Source organism: Pan troglodytes, chromosome 9 (genome assembly GCF_028858775.2).
Source record: "Pan troglodytes isolate AG18354 chromosome 9, NHGRI_mPanTro3-v2.0_pri, whole genome shotgun sequence".
Classification (NCBI taxonomy): domain Eukaryota; kingdom Metazoa; phylum Chordata; class Mammalia; order Primates; family Hominidae; genus Pan; species Pan troglodytes.
This window is the reverse complement of record NC_072407.2, coordinates 70868568-70888587: the sequence shown is the minus strand read 5'-3', so window position 1 is coordinate 70888587 and position 20020 is coordinate 70868568. Positions and strand designations below refer to the sequence as shown.

The window sequence follows — 20020 nt, the reverse complement described above, 5'->3', positions numbered from 1 at the left end:
ACGGGGTCTCGCTACGTTGCCCAGGCTGGCCTCGAACTCCTGGCTTCAAGCGACTTCCCGCCTCCCGAGTAGCTGGGATTACAGGCGCGCGCCACCACTCCCTGTGGATCGGTTGCTTCTCAGCTCGGTGATGTGGGGTAACTTATTTCCTGGCCCGCGACCCTTGTCTGCATGAAGGAGTCAGGGGTGAATACCATCAGTGGGTGCCTGGAGCATTACACGGGGCAATGCCGATAGATAAGTCGCGAGGATCAGCCAGGCACGGAGCTAAGCGATTTTATGCGCACGGCCTCCACGAGATGGCTCGTTTTACGGATGAGGAAACTGAGGCTCGGAGGGTGAGGAATCTCGTCCTAGACCCCATTCCGGCAGAGGTCGAGGACGCGAGCACCCGCGCGAGCCTCAGTTTCCCTCCCCTCCTAGCCCCGCGGACGCCCCGCCCCGCCGAGGCCCCGGGCCCGCCCTCCGCGCGCTGGGAGTCACCCGCCTGCAGGCGCCGCAGCCGGACCCGCCTCAGCCAATCCGCTGCTGCCGGCGTCGGGTGCGCTCGGCCTCGCCCGCGGCCCTCCTTCCCCGGCTCCCGCTCGCCGCTCGTTCACTCCACCGCCGCCGCCGCTGCCGCGCCGCTGCCGCTGCCGCTGCCGCACCTCCGTAGCTGACTCGGTGAGGCCCGGTCGCCCGCGGTGGGGAGGGTGGCGGGGCGGCCCTGCGGGTTGCGGGGGCCGGGGACGGGCGGGGCGCGGGGCTGCCGGGAACCGGAGCGGGTGGGGGACGCCGCCGGAACCGGGGCGCCGAGTGGAACCCCGGTATTCCCCCCGGACGGCGGGGTTGTGGAGATCCTGAACCCAGAAAGAGGCCGGGGCTCCCCATGTCCCCCAGGGGATTGGGTCTGAGGGTCCGCCGGGGGTCGGTCCATCCGCAGGCGGGTCCCGTGCGGCCGCGGGAGGGATGCTCGGCCCTCCGGACTTGGCTGGACGCCTCCGGCCCGGGGCCAGCGGGGCCACCGGCTCCCTTGTCTCCCACTCCTTAATCCGCCCCGGACTGGATTGAGTCTGAGGGTCTGCCCAGGGGTCGGTCAGCCTGCGGGTGGCCGCGGGAGGGATGCTGGACGCTCTGGATGCTTTCCAGGATGCCTTCGCCCAGGGCCAGTAGGGCCTCCGGCTCCTGTCCCTGCCCATCCCACCCTGGCTCTGGAGAGGATTGGGTCTGGGGGTCCGCCCGTGGGTGGGTCACCTACGGGCAGGTGCAGTGCGGCTGAGGGAGGGATGCTCGGCCCTCGGGATTCGGCAGGGCGCCGCTGACCCCATCCCAGCGTCCGTCTCCCCGGTCCCCCTCCCCATGCCCGCCCTCGCAGTGCAGCCGTCGGGACACGCCCTTGGCGCAGGGACTCCAGGCGCGGTCCGAGCGCTGCCGTGAGCAGGATGAGGGTGCCGGGCCCAGTGCCTGCTTGGGAGCGCCCCGCAGCCTCTCCCGTGCAGCGCTGGGTCAAGGGCAGGTGGGCGCGGAGCATGTGCCCAAGGTCGTGCCGGGCTGGGAGCGGCGGGGCCGCGGGAGGGTGGGGGTGTCACGTGGCCGTGCCCTGGCGAACTTGGCCTGCGAGCCCGACGGTGCGGTCAGGGCCACGCGGGGCAGCCCCTTCTCGGAGCCACCGCCGCGGCCAGCCAACAGCCGGCTTCTTTCGGTTTGTCAGGAGAGGCCATGGGTCAGCGTCTTTATAATGTAAATCCGCCCTTGGCTTTCGTTAAAGCCGCAGAACTCAAAGATGAGGGCCGATCTTACTTTAAAAAAAGAAAACAACTCAGAGAGTTAAAAATCCCAACTACCTACCAGGTTAAATACATAACAAAGTTAATATTCCCAACTCGGCACAGGCTTTCGGTTCCTCTCGGCTCCGTGTGTTATAAAATATTTAAGGGCAGATTTTAGTAGGAAGCTGGTAACTTTGTAAGTTACCGAATAAAATGAAAATCGGTTTTACCTTTTGCAACGTTGTATTTTGTTACACCATTTTCTTCCACAGGTGTCCGGTTTCTGGTCATTCCAGATATGCAAGCATGTTTATTTCATTCTAAGCCACAAACCGAGTGAATAAAAAATGGCTGAGCACTGGTCTTTTATTTATGCCAGGAAGCACCCCCACCCCCGGGCCTTTCCAAATTCTTTAAGGCGACTCTGACCGAGTGAACGTAGCAATAAATTGAGGACATTAGTGTCGCTGAGAATGCACACCGCTGAGGCCAGCGAACATCCAGCTGTCAGTTGGTCTGGGGACCATCAGCATTCACAGCTGGTTCTTTGGATTGGTTTTGCCTCAATACCAAGAGCCTGTGGACTGCTTTTCGCATGTAAATTACTGGTTTCCTTCCTGTGAAGCATTGCTAGCCTAGACCTTGCACTTGAACCCTATCTTAACGGTTGGAATCAAACAATAAAAAGGGCCAGGTTTGGGAGTGCACACACTTTGTTTCAAAGTGGCAGAAGTTGGCATCATGCACAGGCCAAAATAACGTTTCGAGTTGGTACTAAAAACAAGCCGCCTACCCCGGAGGGGAAGAGAATTAAACTGGGTCCCTTCCGATACTGCTGCGGCTGCTGCGTTTGGCCCCGGCCCCGGACCAGTGGTCACCGAGCGGTCAAGTTGGGCCTCCGGGGGGCCCTGGAACGAGGGCCTGCCCTTACCCAACCCTGGCCCCGAGTGCTCATTCATAAAAACACCGTCAGTTTTCACTGAGGCTTCACAGTGAGCCCCTTTTAGACGCGCCCTGGGCTCTTGAGCGCGGTGCCTGCGTTTCTGGCTCGTTGGATGCAGCATCTGTCATCAGAAGCACTGAGCACCGAGCTGTCCCCACAGCTGGGCACTGCAGGGCTCGACCTTCCCACGGAGAGGTGCGTTGCATTTCTCCCGCTGTCGCTGGGGTGGCCACAGGGACGCGCGCCAACTCGCTCCGGAAGGTCTCTGTGGGCACGGCGGGTGGAACAGGATCCGAGCGCCTGGGACGCGCCAGCCCGGGGGCGGGGCTGCTGCTGACCTTTCCCCTACTTTTCTCAGCCGTCACGTGACGCCGCCCGGGGCTTGGGGGAAGGGGCGGGGCGCGAAGCCGCAGTTGCTGGCGGTGCCCTTCCGAGGACGCTTTCCAAGCGAGCAATTAAACTTGCTGCCCGAAATCTAAAGGCGCAGGGGCGGTGGCAGCGGCGGCGGGAGGCGGAAACCGGAGCCTGCGCGGGCCAAGGGCTGCTTCTGCACTTTGATCGTTTGCATTTTTTCCTTTGTTGGAAAAAATGTTTAGTCACTCTGCATGGTTATTATTGGCAGGCCAGAATTCTGTTGCTGGTGGAAGCCTGAACTTGAATTCCGGAAGAATTGGTGCTTTAAGAATTAAAATGGCTGTTCGAGATTGTTTGTTTAAAGTGTGTTGGAGAGAATCTCTCGAGAATCTCTCTAACACACTTTAAAGAGGCCTCACTTGTCTTCTGCCAGTCTTGAGCTTTTCTTGTGAAGACTTTTGTTTTGTTTTGTTTTTACAAATAAGCGATATAAGCATACGATGCAAAGTTAAAGAGGCACAGATGGGCCCGGCCCCGTGGCTCACGCCTGTAATCTCAATGCTTTGGGAGGCCAAGGTGGGAGGATTGCTTTGAGGCCAGGAATTCGAGACCAACCTGGGCAACAGAGCCAGACCCCTGTCTCTACAAACAATTAGTAGGGCCTGGTGGAGTGCATCTGTGGTCCCAGCTACTCAGGAGGCTGAGGTGGGAGGATGGCTTCAGCCCAGGAGGTGGAGACTGCAGTGAGCTATGATTGCACCACTGCGCTCCAGCCTCGGTGACAGCCAGACTCTGTCTCTGTTTTTTGTTTTTTTTTTTTTTTTTAAAAGGTGCAGATACAGAGTAGAGTCCTTCTCACTTGGTTCCCCTCTCCAGATGCCACCACTATTACCAGTTTCTTTGACGACATGTACAGGATATGTTTTTTAAACAAATTGATTGCTTAACACAAGTAAGGACTTTTTTCTGCTTGCTAGCTTCAAATATTTGTTACCTTGTGTAAATTTCAACTTTTACCCCATCCAAATGTCAGGTGAAGGTTGGATCCCCAGCAGGCCCTGGGCTGAGGCCAGCTACCCTATTTGGGTATCTTGACGGCCTCAGAAGTGTCTGCCTTTGCCTTTTTTTTGGTGAGGATTGTTCTTCGGTCCAGGAACGTCTTTGGAAGTTAACAATGAAAGAAATCATGCTGCTGAGTGAGGCGTGCCTCTCCAGGGTGTGCAGGAGGGTCACGGTCACCTTGGAGGGTTGGGCAGTAGGGTGGGTACCGCTCTGCTTCCTGAGGGATATAGGTTAGGCATTGGACACCAAGTCCTTTATGTTAAGAAAGGAAGGCTTCATACTCCTGATGCGGGTGGTTTGTGGTACCCAGCCCAGGAGCCGGAGAGCCAGCCTGCATTCTTCCTGTTCCCTAAGCCCCCACATGCAGCCGGGGCTAAGTGCTGCTACTTCTTCCTAACTCACCCTTACATTCACCTTCCTCATTATTTCAGTGGCCCAGAGCAGACATTCAGATATGTGTTGAAGGAATGACAGAACATTTGAGACATCCTTTCTTTTTTTTTCTTTAGTGACAAGGTCTTGCTCTGTTGTCCAGGCTGGAGTGCCGTGGCGCAATCATAGTGCACTCTTGGCCTCAAGCGATCCTCCCACCTCAGCCTCCCAAAGCACTGGGATTACAGGCATAAGCCCCCTCGCCCTGCCCGAAGCACCCTTTTTCCACTCTGGATTGCCACAACCACCTGACGAGGGGCACTGTTATTCCTGTTTGTGTTATGGGAAGTTCCTGTGAGGGAGGCAGGGAGCAGAGGAGCATTTGGGTCCCCCCTCAATGCACCTTCCTTCATGCTGCTACTGTGGCTGAGGACATCTGGACCCGAGACCACGTCCCTATTCTCTCCCCACAGCAAGCTGCTAGCTCTCTGCAGTGATGTCTGCTTCGCCCACCAGCCCTGGCTCACTCAGGGGGTCCTGTGGTCATCAAGTCACATTGAGTCACCACAGACAGCTTTCCTAACGCTGTGTTCTGATGCCCTGGAGAAACTGTCAGCTAAGCGCAGTGGCTCACACCTGTAATCCCAGCACTTCTGGAGGCCACGATGGGCGGAACATGAGGTCAGGAGATCGAGACCAGCCTGGCCAACACAGTGAAACCTCGTCTTTACTAAAATACAAAAAAGTAGCTGGGCATGGTGACGCACGCCTGTAATCCCAGCTACTCGGGAGGCTGAGGCAGGGGAATCGCTTGAACCCAGGAGTTGGAGGTTGCAGTGAGCCGAGATCACACCACTGCACTCCAGCCTGGTTGACAGAGCAAGACTCCGTCTCAAAAAAGAAAAGAAAAGAGAAGAGAAGAGACGAAACTGTCATATGCTATCACTGAAATTTGACTTTTTATAAAATGATTCTTCATTTATAAAAGCATTTATCCCTGATTTGCCAACTGTCATCTCCTCTGGTGCCCTGAAAAAGATTTAATACATGGAGGTTTGCTTTCCTTTTTCTTTATTTCCTTCATTCCTTCCTTCCTTCCTTCCTTCCCTTTCTTTTCTTGGAGATTTTGTTTCATTTTTCTTTCTTTCTCTCTTTTCTTTTCTTATTTTCTTTTCTTTTCTTTTCTTTCTTTTGAGGAAATCTCACTCTGTTGCCCAGGCTGGAGTGTAGCGGTATGATCTCGGCTCACTGCAGCCTCTGCCTTCTGGGTTCAAGTGATTCTCCTGCCTCAGCCTCCCAAGCAGCTGGGACTACAGGGGCATGCCACCATGCCTGCCTAATTTTTGTATTTTTAGTAGAGATGAGTTTCACCATGTTGGCCAGGCTGGTCTTGAATTCCTGACCTCAGGTGATCTGCCTGACTCACCCTCCCAAAGTGCGAGGATTACAGGCATGAGCCACTGCGCCAGGAGTTTTTTTTTTTTTTTTTTTTTTTTTCCGAGGCAGGATCTTGCCTTGGTGCCCAAGCTGGAGTGCAGTGCCGTGGTGCCATCATAGCTCAACGTAATCTCCCATTTGGGCTCAAGGGATCCTCCTTCTTCAGCCTCTTACATAGCTAGGACCACAGGCATATGCCACCACACCTGGCTAATTTTTTATATTTTTTTGTAGAGACAGGCCTCACTATGTTGCCCAGGCTGGTCTTGAACTCCTGGCCTTAAGTGACCCTTTCACCTTGGCCTTGCAAAGCGTTGGGATTCCAAGCATGAGCCACCACGCCGGGCTTCCTGGTTTCTTTATACTTCTTCAAATACACACAGTGGCTCAATGTGATGTCCAGTACAGTTTGCACAAAATACAACCACAGATTGCTAAAAGGTATACATCGAAGTCAGAAGGTATCAAATGCTGGCATTGAGATTTGGCATGGGGTGGGGGTGCAACAGGTAGGAAGAGAAATCCACATTCCTAGAGGGTTTGCACTGGCACCACAGGGCTACAGTTGGAAAGGGACAAAGAACGTGTTCCTGCAGTAAAGACCTAACAGGTGTCAGAGCTGGCTGCCACGTCCTCCTGCAGTTTGCCGGAGGAGGTAAGGGCGTCCTGCATACTTTATGTGAGGCAAATACTTGCTCAAGGTCACAGGTCTGAGTAATTGGTAGAGCTGGGATTTGAACCCAGATCTGTGTGTTTTCTTTCCCTTTCCCAGGCTGCTTCCCAGACCACTGGGCAGCCAGAGGGCCTGGGTTTTGGAGGCCCCCACTCCCTACCCCATGCAGACTGGGTGTGGCACTGAATCCGCCTCTAGGGTTTCTGGGTTTCCATTTCCTCATCTGTAAGGTGGTGGGTCTGACACCTGTCATTCCATGTCACACGAGTTTTGTAAGGATCCAATCAGAGGTCAGATGTGAAGAGAGTTTTGAGTGTGTAAAGTAAATACAGGCTCTAGCAAACAATGTCCTGGCTGCAGGCGGCATTTAGGGACACCAATGTATTTTGCAGTCCCCACATTAGAAGTTCAGTTCAAGTTCAGTTTGAATTAGAAGTTCAAGTTGTTATATTCTGTGCAAAGGTGAAGAATATGCATGGGAGATACAGGGGACACCGCTCCTGTTGTCTTAGGGACATTTGTGGGAACAATATACTGGTACAAAGAGGGGGTTTAGGATGTCCTTTGGGCAGGTGCAGGTCTCCTCCTTGCAGTCTGAGCTCCTGCCCGAGTGCCGATGCTGGCTAGAGGCAGGGCAGGCACAGTGGGAAAGAAGTAGCAGCTGTTAAACTTCTGGTGGGCTTCTGAATAGCTAGGTCAGATAACTGGGTCTGTCAATACGTTGGCTATCTTCTTTATAAAATTGTGAATCTTTGTGGCTTTTCCAAATTTTTTTTTCTAAGATCATATTTGTCTGTATTTATCTAACCATTACTTATTGACATGGTGCACTATAAGGTCTAAATTTGAATTGGCTTAAATTTTTTTTTTTTTTTTTGAGATGGAGTCTCGCCCTATCACCCGGGCTGGAGTGCAGTGGCGCAATCATGACTCACTGCAACCTCTGCCTCCCCAGTTCAAGCAATTCTCCTGCCTCAGCCTCCCGAGTAGCTGAGATTACAGGCATGCACCACCATGCCCAGGTAGTTTTTGTTTGTTAGTAGAGACAGGGTTTCATCATGTTGGCCAGGCTGGTCTCAAACTCCTGACCTCAAGTGATCCACCCAGAATTGGCTTAATTTTTACAGTACTTGGTAAGACAGGATCTCGCTCTGTCATCCAGGCTAGAGCGCAGTGGCGTGATCATAGCTCACTATAACCTCAAACTCCTGGGCTCGAGTGATACTCACAAGTAGCTGGGACCACAGGCATGCACTACCCACACCTTGGCTAATTTTTGTATTTTTTGTAGAGATGGGGTCTTGCTACATTGCCCAGATTGGTCTCAAATACCTGGGCTCAAGCGAACTTCCTGCCTTCGCCTGCCAAAGTATTGGGATTACAGGCATGAGCCACCATACCCAGTCCAGAATTCCTTTTATTTTATTATTTTTATTTTTTGAGACGAAGTCTCCCTCTGTCACCCAGGCTGGGGTGCAGTGGCATGATCTCGGCTCACTGCAACCTCTGCCTCCCGGGTTCAAGCGATTCTCCTGCCTCAGCCTCCCGAATAGCTGGATTACAAGTGCCCACCACCACACCTGGCTAATTTTTGTATTTTTACTAGAGATGAGGTTTTGCCACGTTGGCCAGGCTGGTCTTGAACTCCTGACCTCAGGTGATCCACACGCCTCAGCCTCCCAAAGTGCTGGGATTACAGGCGTGAGCCACCGTGCCCAGCCCAGAATTCCTTTTATAACCTGACGACCCATTATATTGACCCCATAAATGTGAATAGTCCATTATGATAAACTTCAGTACAGGAAATCCACTGTGTGGCCAATTTAAATAATGTGAATATTGAATGATCAGTCATGAATTCAAGACGCAACCTTTCATAATGAAAGCTCCAGGCTGGGCGTAGCGGAGCACACCTGTAGTCCCAGCTTAGGCTGAGGCAAGATGATCTCTTGAGCCAGGAGTTCAAGGTCACACTCGGCAACAGAACAAGACCCTGTCTTATAAAAAAAATAATAATAATGAAAATCCTTCACCTTTCTTGTACATGAAACCCTCTGAAAAACATAAGGTGAGTCTTACATTCTCACTTCTAAGGTGCTTCTATCAGGTTTGGGAAACAATTTCTTTTTTTTTTCTTTTTTGAGATGGAGTTTCGCTCTTGTTGCCCAGGCTGGAGTGCGGTGGTGGGACCTTGGCTCACTGCAACCTCCGCCAACCAGGTTCAAGCAGTTCTCCTGCTACAGGCGCCCACCACCACGCCCAGCTAATGTTTTGTATTTTTAGTAGAGATGGGGTTTCACCATGTTGGCCAGGCTGGTTTTGAACTCCTGGCCTCAGGTGATCCGCCCGCCTTGGCCTCCCAAAGTGCCGGGATTACAGGCGTGAGCCAACACGCCCAGCCAAGTTTGGGAAACAACTTCTGTTTGTGTGTATACACATTTACTGGAAAAGCACAAGGGCACCATTACAGATGTGCATATCTGCAATTGAATAACGATGTGGCTCATACAGTGCAGAGAGCGCACACCCACACTTGCCTGGAGAAGAGGAGCTGCTGCTTTTCTTCCTTCCCATTATTGCTAATTTTTGCCTGCATCTCAGTTCAGAAGAGCCATGAACTTTACTGCTCATGTGTGCTAGTTCTAGGGAACCCCCTGGGCTGCTGCTGTCCTTCCAGAGCCTTCCTGGTACTTCCCTTGAAGTTCTTTGGGCAGCAGTGAGGAGGCCAGGCCAGATTTTTGCCACCTTGGAAATCATGCATGTTGTGAAGGTGGTTTCCCCGAGCTGGAGCCAGTCCCGGAGGCTGGCACTAGCTTTCTAGCGAAGCAGAATCTTCCCAGGCATTGGTCACCCGGGCATCCAAGAATGTGTTGTAGATGATGAGATAACTGCCCTGCCCTTCGCCAGAGACACTGCTTCTGACCCTGCCTACAGCGCCTTCTCCAGTTTTTCCAGGGATGAGGCCCATGTCATCCAGCCTCACACTTTCTCTGTTCCTAGAGGCCCTGCCTGGTATTCCTGTCGCTTCCCATGGGTAACATTTTCTCAGAGGATTTCCAACATAGTTGTTTACCGCTGGAGGAGATGGGCAGCTGTTAGCTAGGTTTGAATAGAAGGCAGAGCCTGCTCCTGTGTGCACGGGCACTGTGCAATGCTAGTGGGAAGACTGCAGCATGTGAATAATTTTACAGTTGGCACTGATGGTGTTTGTACTTACTGGAGTTTTATTGCTGGCTACAATCTCATCATTTTGGTTACAACAGTGACCTAATTTTATATCTGTGTTGTAACTTTAGGAATCCTAAGTAGAACTTTTTGTGTAGTACCTACCACTTTACTTTGGGAGTTAAGAGTATAAGTTTTGGAGTTGGACCTGGGTTTTTGTTTGTTTGTTTGTTTGTTTTTGAGACAGAGTCTCGCTGTCACCCAGGCTGGAGTGCAGTGGTGCAATCTTGGCTCACTGCAACCTCCACCTGCCAGGTTCAAGAAATTCTCCTGTCTCAGTTTCCCTAGTATCTGGGACTATGGGTGCATGCCACCACGCTCAGCTAATTTTTTGTATTTTTAGTAGAGACAGGGTTTCACCATATTGGTCAGGCTGGTCTTGAACTCTTGAGCTCAGGTGATCTGTCCGCCTTGGCCTGCCAAAGTGCTGGGATTAGAGGCGTGAGCCACCGCACCTGGCCTGGGCCTGGGTTTGATTTCCAGCCCTGCTATTTGCTGGCTGTGACACTGGGCAAGTTTCTTGACATCTAAGCCCTGGTTTTCTCATTAGTACATGGAGATAGCCCTAGTACCCATTTCCTAGGGTGCTAGTGGGAATTAAATGATCTAATGCTAGTCAAATACATCAATATAAAAATATATATGGGTCACATTGTCTAGCATATGCCAAAGGGTTTGGTAAAAAGAATGTTCTGGGTCGGGCACAGTGGCTCATGCCTGTAATCCCAGCACTTTAGGAGGCCAAGGCAGACGGATCGCTTGGGGTCAGGAGTTCGAGACCAACCTGGTCAACATGGTAAAAACCCATCTCTACTAAAAATACAAAATTAGCCAGGCGTGGTGGTGCATGCCTGTAATTCCAGCTCCTGGGAAGGCTGAGGCAGGAGAATCACTTGAACCCAGGAGGCAGAGGTTGCTGTGAGCCGAGATCATGTCATTGCACTCCAGCCTGGGTGATGGAGCAAAACTTCGTCTCAAAAAAAAAAAAAAAAAGGAATGTGCTGTAACTTCATTATTAAAAGCACAAAAAGGAATCTTTATGTCTTACCTACCTACCTTCCCACACACCTATCTATTAGTATCTCCATACGTGTTGATTGCAAGGCTGTGTTGAAAGACTTCTGCCCCACTCAGCAATTATTTACATATTTCAGTTGCTAAAAAGACCATTTTCTTGGAAGTCCGTTGTCACGTATCAAGTTTTATTGTTTGTTTTATATTACAGAGGCAAGTCCCATATCTCCATTTTCCTTGGGCGTGTTTTGAAACCTGGCAATGCACGGTGCATCAAGCTGACCTTTCACCTGCTTTCCTCGGCCACCTGCCTGTCTCAGCTCTGCAGGACTGGGGGTGCAGGAGTGGGGAGGTTTGCTCAAAGGGCATAGGGACCTGTGTTGAGTGTCTTCTTGATTACGTGGCCAGTGTTAGGATTCATAGGCCAATGACTTCGAAATAGGTGAAAGGTTTTGGTTAAAAGGAATTGATTATGGAGAAAGGGAACAAAGTGAACACTTTCAAAAAACAAAGTACCAGAGCAGTTTATTGGCCAAGGATTTGGGGGATATTGAGCAAAGTTGTTAAAATGAAGATAATCGTAAGCAAAATTGAAGATGTGTTATCACCTTCCCCCCCACGATTGTTGATGTAGCATTCAGCGTTGGAGAATTGTCCGTAGTCTTCAGGATTCAATTCGGATGACACAAGGATTCATGTCCTTGAGAAGTGTATTTGGAAGACTGGACACATAACTCACAAGTGAAGGTCATTTGCCAGCCGGTGCAGGTGACATTGCTAAATGTCTCTTGTAGAATTTCTTGGGGAGTTTGGATTCGTGGGCTGCCCCCTAAAGTGCTGGGAGCTTTAAGCTACGTATGAAGAAAGGAGAAAACAGAAATGGAAAAAGAGCTGAAGACTTCCCAGCTGCGAGCCAGTTAGTGGCATAGGTCAAGGCTGGTGGGCCTGGCGGAGGGGCAGGTGACAGGGAGAGCTGAGCTTGGAAGGCGGCGGGAACAACCATGGAATAGGTGAGCTGGAGACGGGACAGCGGATTTGTGACAATTGTGATGAAGGGGTTGCAGCCTTGGCTGGGGCCTCTTATTCTGCATCTCTGTGTGGTTCCGAGAGCAGATTAGCATAAGGTGCTTAAGTGCTATGGCACAGACCTCAGTGATGAGTCCCATCATAGCCTCCAGGATGGCATGTGGCCTGGCTCCCATGCTCCACCTGGGAGTTGGTGGGCACCCCGTGTGCTCCGGGCAAGGAGGTCTGTGTGAGCTCCCAGCAGGTGGGCTCCAGGTGGGCGATCTCCACCCCCAATCCCCCAACCCCACTCAGCCTTTCTTTTATTTTTTTTGAGACAGGGTCTCACTCTGTTGCCCAGGCTGGAGTGCAGTGGCACAATCCGGGCTTGCTGCAGCCTCAACCTCCCAGACTCAAGAAATCTTCCCACCTCAGCCCCCAGAATGGCTAGGACCACCGGTGTGCGCCACCACATCCAGCTAATTTTTTGTATTTTTGGCAGAGAAGGAGTTTTGCCACGTTGGCCAGGCTGGTCTTGAACTCCTGGACTCAAGCAATCTTCCCATCTTGCCCTCCCAAAGTGCTGGGATTTCAGGCGTGAGCCACTGCAACTGGCCTCCCATTCAGCCTTTCAGGGCTCGTGTCCACTTGGGGCAGAGGTACAGGCCAGGCCCCAGCCACCATGCCAGCTTCTCAGAAGTGATTTCTATACTTTCAGTGAAAATAGACACATCCGCGTCCCCATGACAATGCCAGACAATGTGTTGTTTTTGGTGTGGTGGAGGCCGCCGGGGTGTTGCCGCCACCTCCGATTTACTCCACAGCTGGCCTGGGGGCACACAGCAAGGAGGGGTCTTAGGTCAGGAACAGCACCCAAGGGTCCGCCTGTTTTACTTACCCAGAGCTACCTCCTCCATGAGTCCGTTCCCAGGGCTAGTTTGGGATTCCCGTCCGAGGGCTCCGCAATGATTTGTGGGAACGAGTGAGTGACAGGGGAGAGGTTAAGTTCCCTTTTCATCCATCTGTATTTTTCTGTATTTTCTCATTTCTTCCTTTTAACTTTTCTTCCTCCTCTTTTCTGCCTTTCCAGTAAAAGCGTTCTCTCCTCTAGCCATCCTTGAACTTGGGGCACAGGTGCACGCCCTGCCGTGCAGCTTGGATCCCAATAGTCACGCTGTGTAAACTTTGTCCCCCGGGACACCACCTTTTCCCACCAGGGCTGTGATATGTCTCCGATACCTGGGCATGGAAGAAAATCACAGAAGGAGAGGGGCTGCAGATAGGCCAGCCCCTGTGGTGACGTGGATTAAAGAGCCGTTGGGCAGGTCTCTCTGGGAAGTCTCTGTATGGGGGTGGCTTGGAGAAAGGAAGGCTGGGCTGTAGAGCAGACGTGTTGCTGGTGGGACACGCGGGCCCGGGGACCTTCACATCAGCAGGTTCTGGGGACTGGAGTGAACACCCCTAGTCCATCCCTGCTTCTTCCCAGGCAGGGCAGGTGCCGGCATTCTCAGTAAGAGAAACCCTGGGGAGGATGCGGGCACGTGGACAGGTGGTGAGATTCATTGTCAGCTGGTGAAGTTTTGGCTGGGTGAAGACGTGCTTGGAAGGTCAGGTGCAGTGTGCTCAGGTTGAAGCTAAAGTCCTGGGGGGCTGGCTGACTCCCAGGGTGCAGGGGGAGCCACCTACTAGTTCAGAAGCCAGAGGGGCCCAAGGCAGCAGCAGATGGACCGGGGCCAGCTTGCGTGCCTGGTGGCCTCCCCCAGGAGGAAGAAGGAACGGGAAGTGGGGCTGGCCCACAGAGACTAACGGTTTAGTTGTACACCGTGAGTGGGATGTGGCAGAGCCCCCACCAGCCAGAGGAGGCGGACGCCTGCTTGCCCAAGCCTCAGGCCATGCCATGCTCCTGCCGCCCTCCTCACTACAGCCTCAGGAAGGCTGAAGGGGTGAGCAAAGAGGCTGCCCAGTGTCGGTGGCCTGGATCCAGACGCAGGCCCGGCTGCCAGCTGGCCTGAGGGCCCTTCTCCCAGCGTGCTGGGGCTCCCAGCCACAGTGCCCAGTCTGGCAGGGTGTGCCCAAGACCCCAGGGAAGGCTTCCGGGAAGGGGAGTTGTAACACACGGGTGCCCTGGCCTCCTGCCCTCGATGAAAGGTGCTGGGGAGGGGAAGACGCAGTGAGCCTGGTGAGGGACTCCCACGCAGGTGGGAGGTGGGGGGCCCTGACCCAGGCCTGGCTGTAGCGGACAGGTGGCCCATTCTGGACACACAGAAGCGGAAGGAACACAGGCTGCAAAGTGGTGGAGTATGCCCCCCTCTCCAAGAAGCCCCTGGCTGGGGCCGATGTGGCAGCGATGGCGACACCTCAGGCACTCAGACGCCCTGGGAAAGCTGACTTGGGAGACACAGGGAGATGGGGTGTCGAGCAGCTGGTGGGACTTCAGCGAGGGCAAAGAGGGCAGGATGACCACATCAAGAAGGAGCTGGAACTTTGGTAGAGCAGGCAGGGCAGGGCAGGCATGAGGAAGTCTGCCCCAGAGGCCAGGGGTGCCCACGAACACCATGCTCTTTTTCTACCCCCATTAAAATACGATGCTGCAACATGGACAAGGCCACTGTCTGCTTCTTTGTTTGCAACAGTGAAAAAGTGAACAGAGAAGTTCCCTGAGCCCCAGCAGGGACACAAGAGCAGACTGGTTCCTGCCAGCAGGGGGGTGCAGGACAGCAGGGCCAGGGCTGTGTAGGTGGGCGTGGGGCAGCTTGGAACTCAACGTGGACGAGAAGCAAGTTGCAGGAGCGCGCACAGAGTAGGCAGCATTTGTGTGTGCCTCGCATGTGTGTGGTGGCACTGTATGCACTTGTAGATACTCAAATACATAGGGAAAGATGAGCCCTGCATTCTGGGGACAGGGAGAGGAGGTTGTATCTATTGCATCTTAAGAAATTTTTGCAGGGCTGGGCACCTGTAATCTCAGCAGCTTGGGAGGCCAAAGAGGAAGGACTGCTTGAGTCCAGGAGTTCAAGACCAGCCTGGGCAACATAGTGAGATCCCATCTCTACAAAAACAAAAATAAACAAACAAACTGGTGGGGGTGGGGTGGGGTAGGGGGGACATTCTAAATCAATGTAGCAAAATGTTAAATTTGTTGATTCCAGGAGGGTACACAGGTGTTATTCTCTGCTTGCCTGTGTGTTTGCAGTATCTTATGATTTAAAGCATTTAAGACAGAAAACAGTCTTGCTGTATAATATAGTAAAGTTCACTGGAGCTTGTGTATGTGTATGTTTTGAGACAAGATCTCGTTCTGTCGCCCAGGCTGGAGTGCAGTGGTGTGATCATGGCTCACTGTAGCCTCAACCTCCCGGGCTTGTGTGAGCCTCGCCCTTCAGCCTCCCAAGTAGCTGGGACTACAGGTGCTCACCACCGCGCCTGGTTTATTTTTGTATTTTTAGTAGAGATGAGATTTTGCCACATTGCTCAGGCTGGTCTCAAACTCCTGGGCTCAAGCGATCTGCCCGCCTTGGCCTCCCAAAGTTTTTGTGAGGCTTATCTGAGGTCCAGGAATTTATTAGTGACTGGCGTTCTTCCACCTGGACACCCCACCTCACCCCCACTCCTCTTCCCTAAGCACCAGGTCCTTGGAAGAGCTTTGCACCCTTGGCCCTGGGCTTGTCATCTGCCCATTCCAGTCTCAGCTGCTCACCTGCCTCACCTGGCTGCTGTCTGTTTCCAGGAAGGTGAGGTTAGCCACCTGTAGTCCCAGTCCTGTTTATGCCAGTGCGGTGAGGCCGCAGACCCGATTTACTTTGAGGGATCCCGTTTGTGCTAAGTAAAGTATGTTACAGAAAGTCACGCTGAGGGCCGGGTTGGTTTTCCTTTTTTTTTTTTTGACAGGGAGTCTCACTCTCTCACCCAGGAGTGCAGTGGCCTGATCTCAGCTCACTGCAAGCTCCGCCTCCCGGGTTCACGCCATTCTCCTCCCTCAGCCTCCCGAGTAGCTGGGACTACAGGCGCCCGCCACCACGCCCGGCTAACTTTTTTTTTGTATTTTTAGTAGAGATGGGGTTTCACCGTGTTAGCGACGATGGTCTCTACCTCCTGACCTCATGATCTGCCCCCCTCGGCCTCCCAAAGTGCTGGGATTACAGGCGTGAGCCACCGCGCCTGACCTTTTTTTTTTTTGAGACGGAGTCTCACTCTCTCACCTAGGAGTGCAGTGGCCTGGTCTCGGCTCACTGCAACCTCTGCCTCCCGGGTTCAAGCAATTCTCCTGCCTCAGCCTCCCAATTAGCTGGGAATACAGGCGTGCACCACCAGATCCGGCTAATTTTTGTATTTTTAGTAGTGACAGGGTTTCACCATGTTGGCCAGGCTGGTCTCGAACTCCTGACCTACAGTGATCCTCCCACCTTGGCCTCCCAAAGTGCTGGGATTACAGGCCTGAGCCACAGTGCCTGGCCTCAGGTTGGCTTTCAATGCGGGGGTACATCAAGGCAAGAAACGTGCTGACCACTCTCAGACTCTGGTCTGGGGCCCTCTACTCTCCAGGGCCAGGGAGGGAAGGGGGTTGTGGTGCGAATGGCTTTATCTGGTTACCATTCTTATGAGTTCCTCGGTTTTAGAGACATTAGGAACCCTCTGCCCTATGTCTGGAGTGAGTGAGGCTGGCCCAGGAGCTGGGTGGCACTCACTGGGGTGGGTTGGCCTCTGTGAAGCCATGGTGCCCGTGTCTTCTGCAGTCCCCCGGCTTTGTTTCCGGTGATTCAGAGGTGGGAGAAGCTGCCACTCTGCATCCACTCCCAGCTGGGTGAAAGGCAGGGAGCAGGTGTGCCCTCTTCTGGGGAGAGGTGAAGTCCCTGCGTGGGCCAGGAGCGTGGCCTCCTGCCTGAAGAGGAAGCACTTGGAAGAGGCTGGCTGGGTGAGGCAGGGGGCAGGCACTGGAGGGAGGCGGGCACTCGGGGAGGCGGACACTGGGGGGAGGCCCTGCTTTTCCTTTCTCATCCTTTTTACACCAGGGTCATAAAAATCCTGTTGGGTTGGGCAAGCAGGTGGTGACTGTTCAGGTATTTCCAGATTGTGGGTAGTGGGGACGGGGTAAGGGGACTTGGGCATGGCCAACTTCCCATATGCTCTGGCCCCGGAAACCTTTGCTCCTCCTGGTTTTATCTTCCCTGGCTCAGGATGGGTTACGCCGTTTCTCTGCTGCCAGCCCTGTTGTATTGGGTGGGCTATGGGGTGAGAAGTGTGTGCTTCCCTTCCTGGGAGGTGGGCACCTGGGGCACTTGGAGTATCTGAGGAGCTCTCCAAACATGAGATTTTTGAGCTCCAATTGCAGCAGATGAATGTTTCATTTCATTCAACACATTCTAAAACATCAGGAGATCTCAAACGTGCGTAGAAGAGACACTTGCCTACCGGGCTTGCACAGCCCTGCCCTTCACCCGTTCTCACACATGGCTCCTTCCTACCCGTCCGTCCATTTGTCCCACCCCAAGTGATTTTGAAGCAAGTCCCAGATATGATAAAAGATTAAATTAGGCTGGGCACAGTGGCTCACAGCACTTTGGGAGGCCGAGTTGGGCAGATCACCTGAGGTCAGGAGTTCAAGACCAGCCTGGCCAACATGGTGTAATCTGGGCTATATTGAAAATACAAAAATCAGCTGGGTGCAGTGTCGGCTGTCTGTAGTCTCAGCTACTGGGGAGGCTGAGGCAGGAGAATTGCTTGAACCCGGGAGGCAAAAGTTAACGTGAGCCTAGATCGTGCTACTGCATTCCAGCCTAGGCGACAGAGCAAGACTCAACAGTCTCAAAAAAAAAAAAAAAAAAAAAAAAAAAAAAAGATACAATTGCATGTAGCAATATGTTAGGATGTATCAATAAAAGATGGGAACGCTTTTTAAAAATAACCACTGCCTGAGTGCCATGGCTCACACCCATGGTCTCAACTACTCAGGAGGCTGAGGCAGGAGGATTGCTTGAACCCAGAGCTGCAGTGAGCTGTGATTGTGCCACTGCACTCCAGCCTGGGCAGCAGAGCAAGACTCTGTCTCTTAAAAAACATAACCACAATATCTTGTAATACCTAAAAGATAATTCACAGAAATTCCTTAATGCCATGAGGTAACAGTTGTTTTGAATGAGTCTTTTTTTAAATTTAATTTAATTTTAGATTTGGGGGTACACGTGCCTGTTTGTTACACAGGCATTTTGCATACTGGTGGGGTTGGGTTTCTGGTGTACCCAGAGTGCCCTCGATGAAAGGGAAGAGAGTGAACATTGTACCTGATAGGTAATTTTTCAGCCCTTGCCCTGCTGCCTCCCCTCCCTTTTGGAATCCCCAATGTCTGTTATTTCCATCTTTTTTCTCTTTTTTTTTTTTTTTGAGATGGAGCTTTGCTCTTGTCCCCCAGGCTGGAGTGCAGTGGCCCGATCTCAGCTCACTGCAACCTCCGCCTCCCAGGTTCAAGCGATTCTCCTGCTTCAGCCTCCCAAGTAGCTGGGATTACAGGCGCCTGCCACCGCGCCTGGCTAATTTTTGGTATTTTTAGTAGAGATGGGGTTTCACCATGTTGTCCAGGCTGGTCTCAAACTCCTGACCTCAGGTGATCTGCCCACCTCGGCCTCCCAAAGTGCTGGGATTACAGGCGTGAGCCACCGCACCCGGCCTGTCACTTCCGTCTTTATGTCTATGGGTACCCATTGTTTAGCTGCCACTTATAGGTGAGAACATGCGGTATTTGGTTTTCTGTTTCTGAGTGAGTTCACTTAGGATAAAGGCCTCCAGTTGCATCCATATTACTGCAAGGGACATGATTTCTTTCTTTCTTTCTTTCTTTCTTTTTTTTGAGACAGAGTTTTGTTCTTGTTGCCCAGGCTTCAGTGCAATGGCATGATCTCAGCTCACTGCAACCTCTGCTTCCTGGGTTCAAGTGATTCTCCTGCCTTGGCCTCCCGAGTAGCTGGGATTACAGGCATGCACCACCATGCCCGGCTAATTTTGTATTTTTTAGGAGAGATGGGGTTTCTCCATGTTGGTCAGGCTGTTCTCGAACTCCTGACCTCAGTTGATCCTCCCGCCTCGGCCTCCCAAAGTGCTGGGATTACAGGCGTGAACCACCGTGCCCGGCCAATTTCATTCTTTTTTATGGCTGCTGAATGAGTCCTTAATGTGACCAGAGCATTATGGTGGACAGGATATGGAAGAAAATAACAACATATCCACCCCCACCATTATATATTTGAGGAGAGAATGGTTAGGTGCATAGACATTAAATAGATAACACTTCTTCAGACAGTATTTTTTGGTAACAGCTTTATTGAGAGATTCATATACCATAAAATTCACCCATCTAAAGTGTACACTTCGGTGAGTTTGGGTTTTTTTTGAGACAGGGTCTTGCTCTGTTGCCCAGGCTGGAATGCAGTGGTGCAGTCACGGCTCACTGCAGCTTCGAACTTCCAGGCTCAAGTGATCCTCCCACCTCAGCCTCCTTAGTAGCTGGGACTACAGGCACACATCACCGCACCCATCTAATTTTTGTAGTTTTTGCAGAGACAGGGTTTCGCCATGTTGCCCAGGCTTTCAGTGGTTTTTAGTATATTCACAGAGTTGTGCAACTATCACCACAATCAATTTTGGAATGTTTTCATCACCCTAAGAAGATACCCCCAACTCCTTACCCATGACCTCCCTATCTTCCCATCTGCTCCAAGCCCCTGGCAACCACTAGTGTACTTTTTGTCTCTGTAGATTTGCTTGTTCCAGACATTTAGAATAAATAGAATCAGCAATATATGACCTTCTGTATGGCTTCTTTCACTCAGCATCACGTCTTCAGGGTCCATCCATGTTGCAGCAGGTGTCGGAGGTCCGTTCCTTTTCATTGCTGAATACTATTCCACAGTATGGATGGACCACATTATATTTATCCATTCATCAGCAGAATGTATTGCCACTTTTTGCCTATCATGAACGATGTTGTGAGTGTTCGTGTGCAGACTTTTGTATGGACATGTTTTCAGTTCTCTTGGGTATATATGTAGAAATGGAATTGCTGGGTCGTATGGTAAGTCTATTTTTCTACAATTTTTTTTTTTTTTAAGACAGGATCTCCCCTGTTGCCCAGGCTGGAGTGCAGTGGTGCAATCACAGCTCATTGCAGCCTCCACTTCCTGGGCTCAAGCGATCCTC

The 20020-nt window shown here is 52.1% G+C and overlaps 1 protein-coding gene across 1 annotated transcript in view; it reads left to right on the top strand.

Annotated features, from left to right (window-relative positions):
• Nucleotides 1-475: 475 nt before the first annotated feature.
• Nucleotides 476-20020, top strand: part of CPT1A (carnitine palmitoyltransferase 1A) — an 87316-nt gene continuing 67771 nt past the window's right edge. The window contains exon 1 of the mRNA XM_016921421.4: nt 476-663. The gene's annotated coding sequence lies outside the window, so the exon portion shown is untranslated. The remainder of the gene's footprint in view (nt 664-20020) is intronic.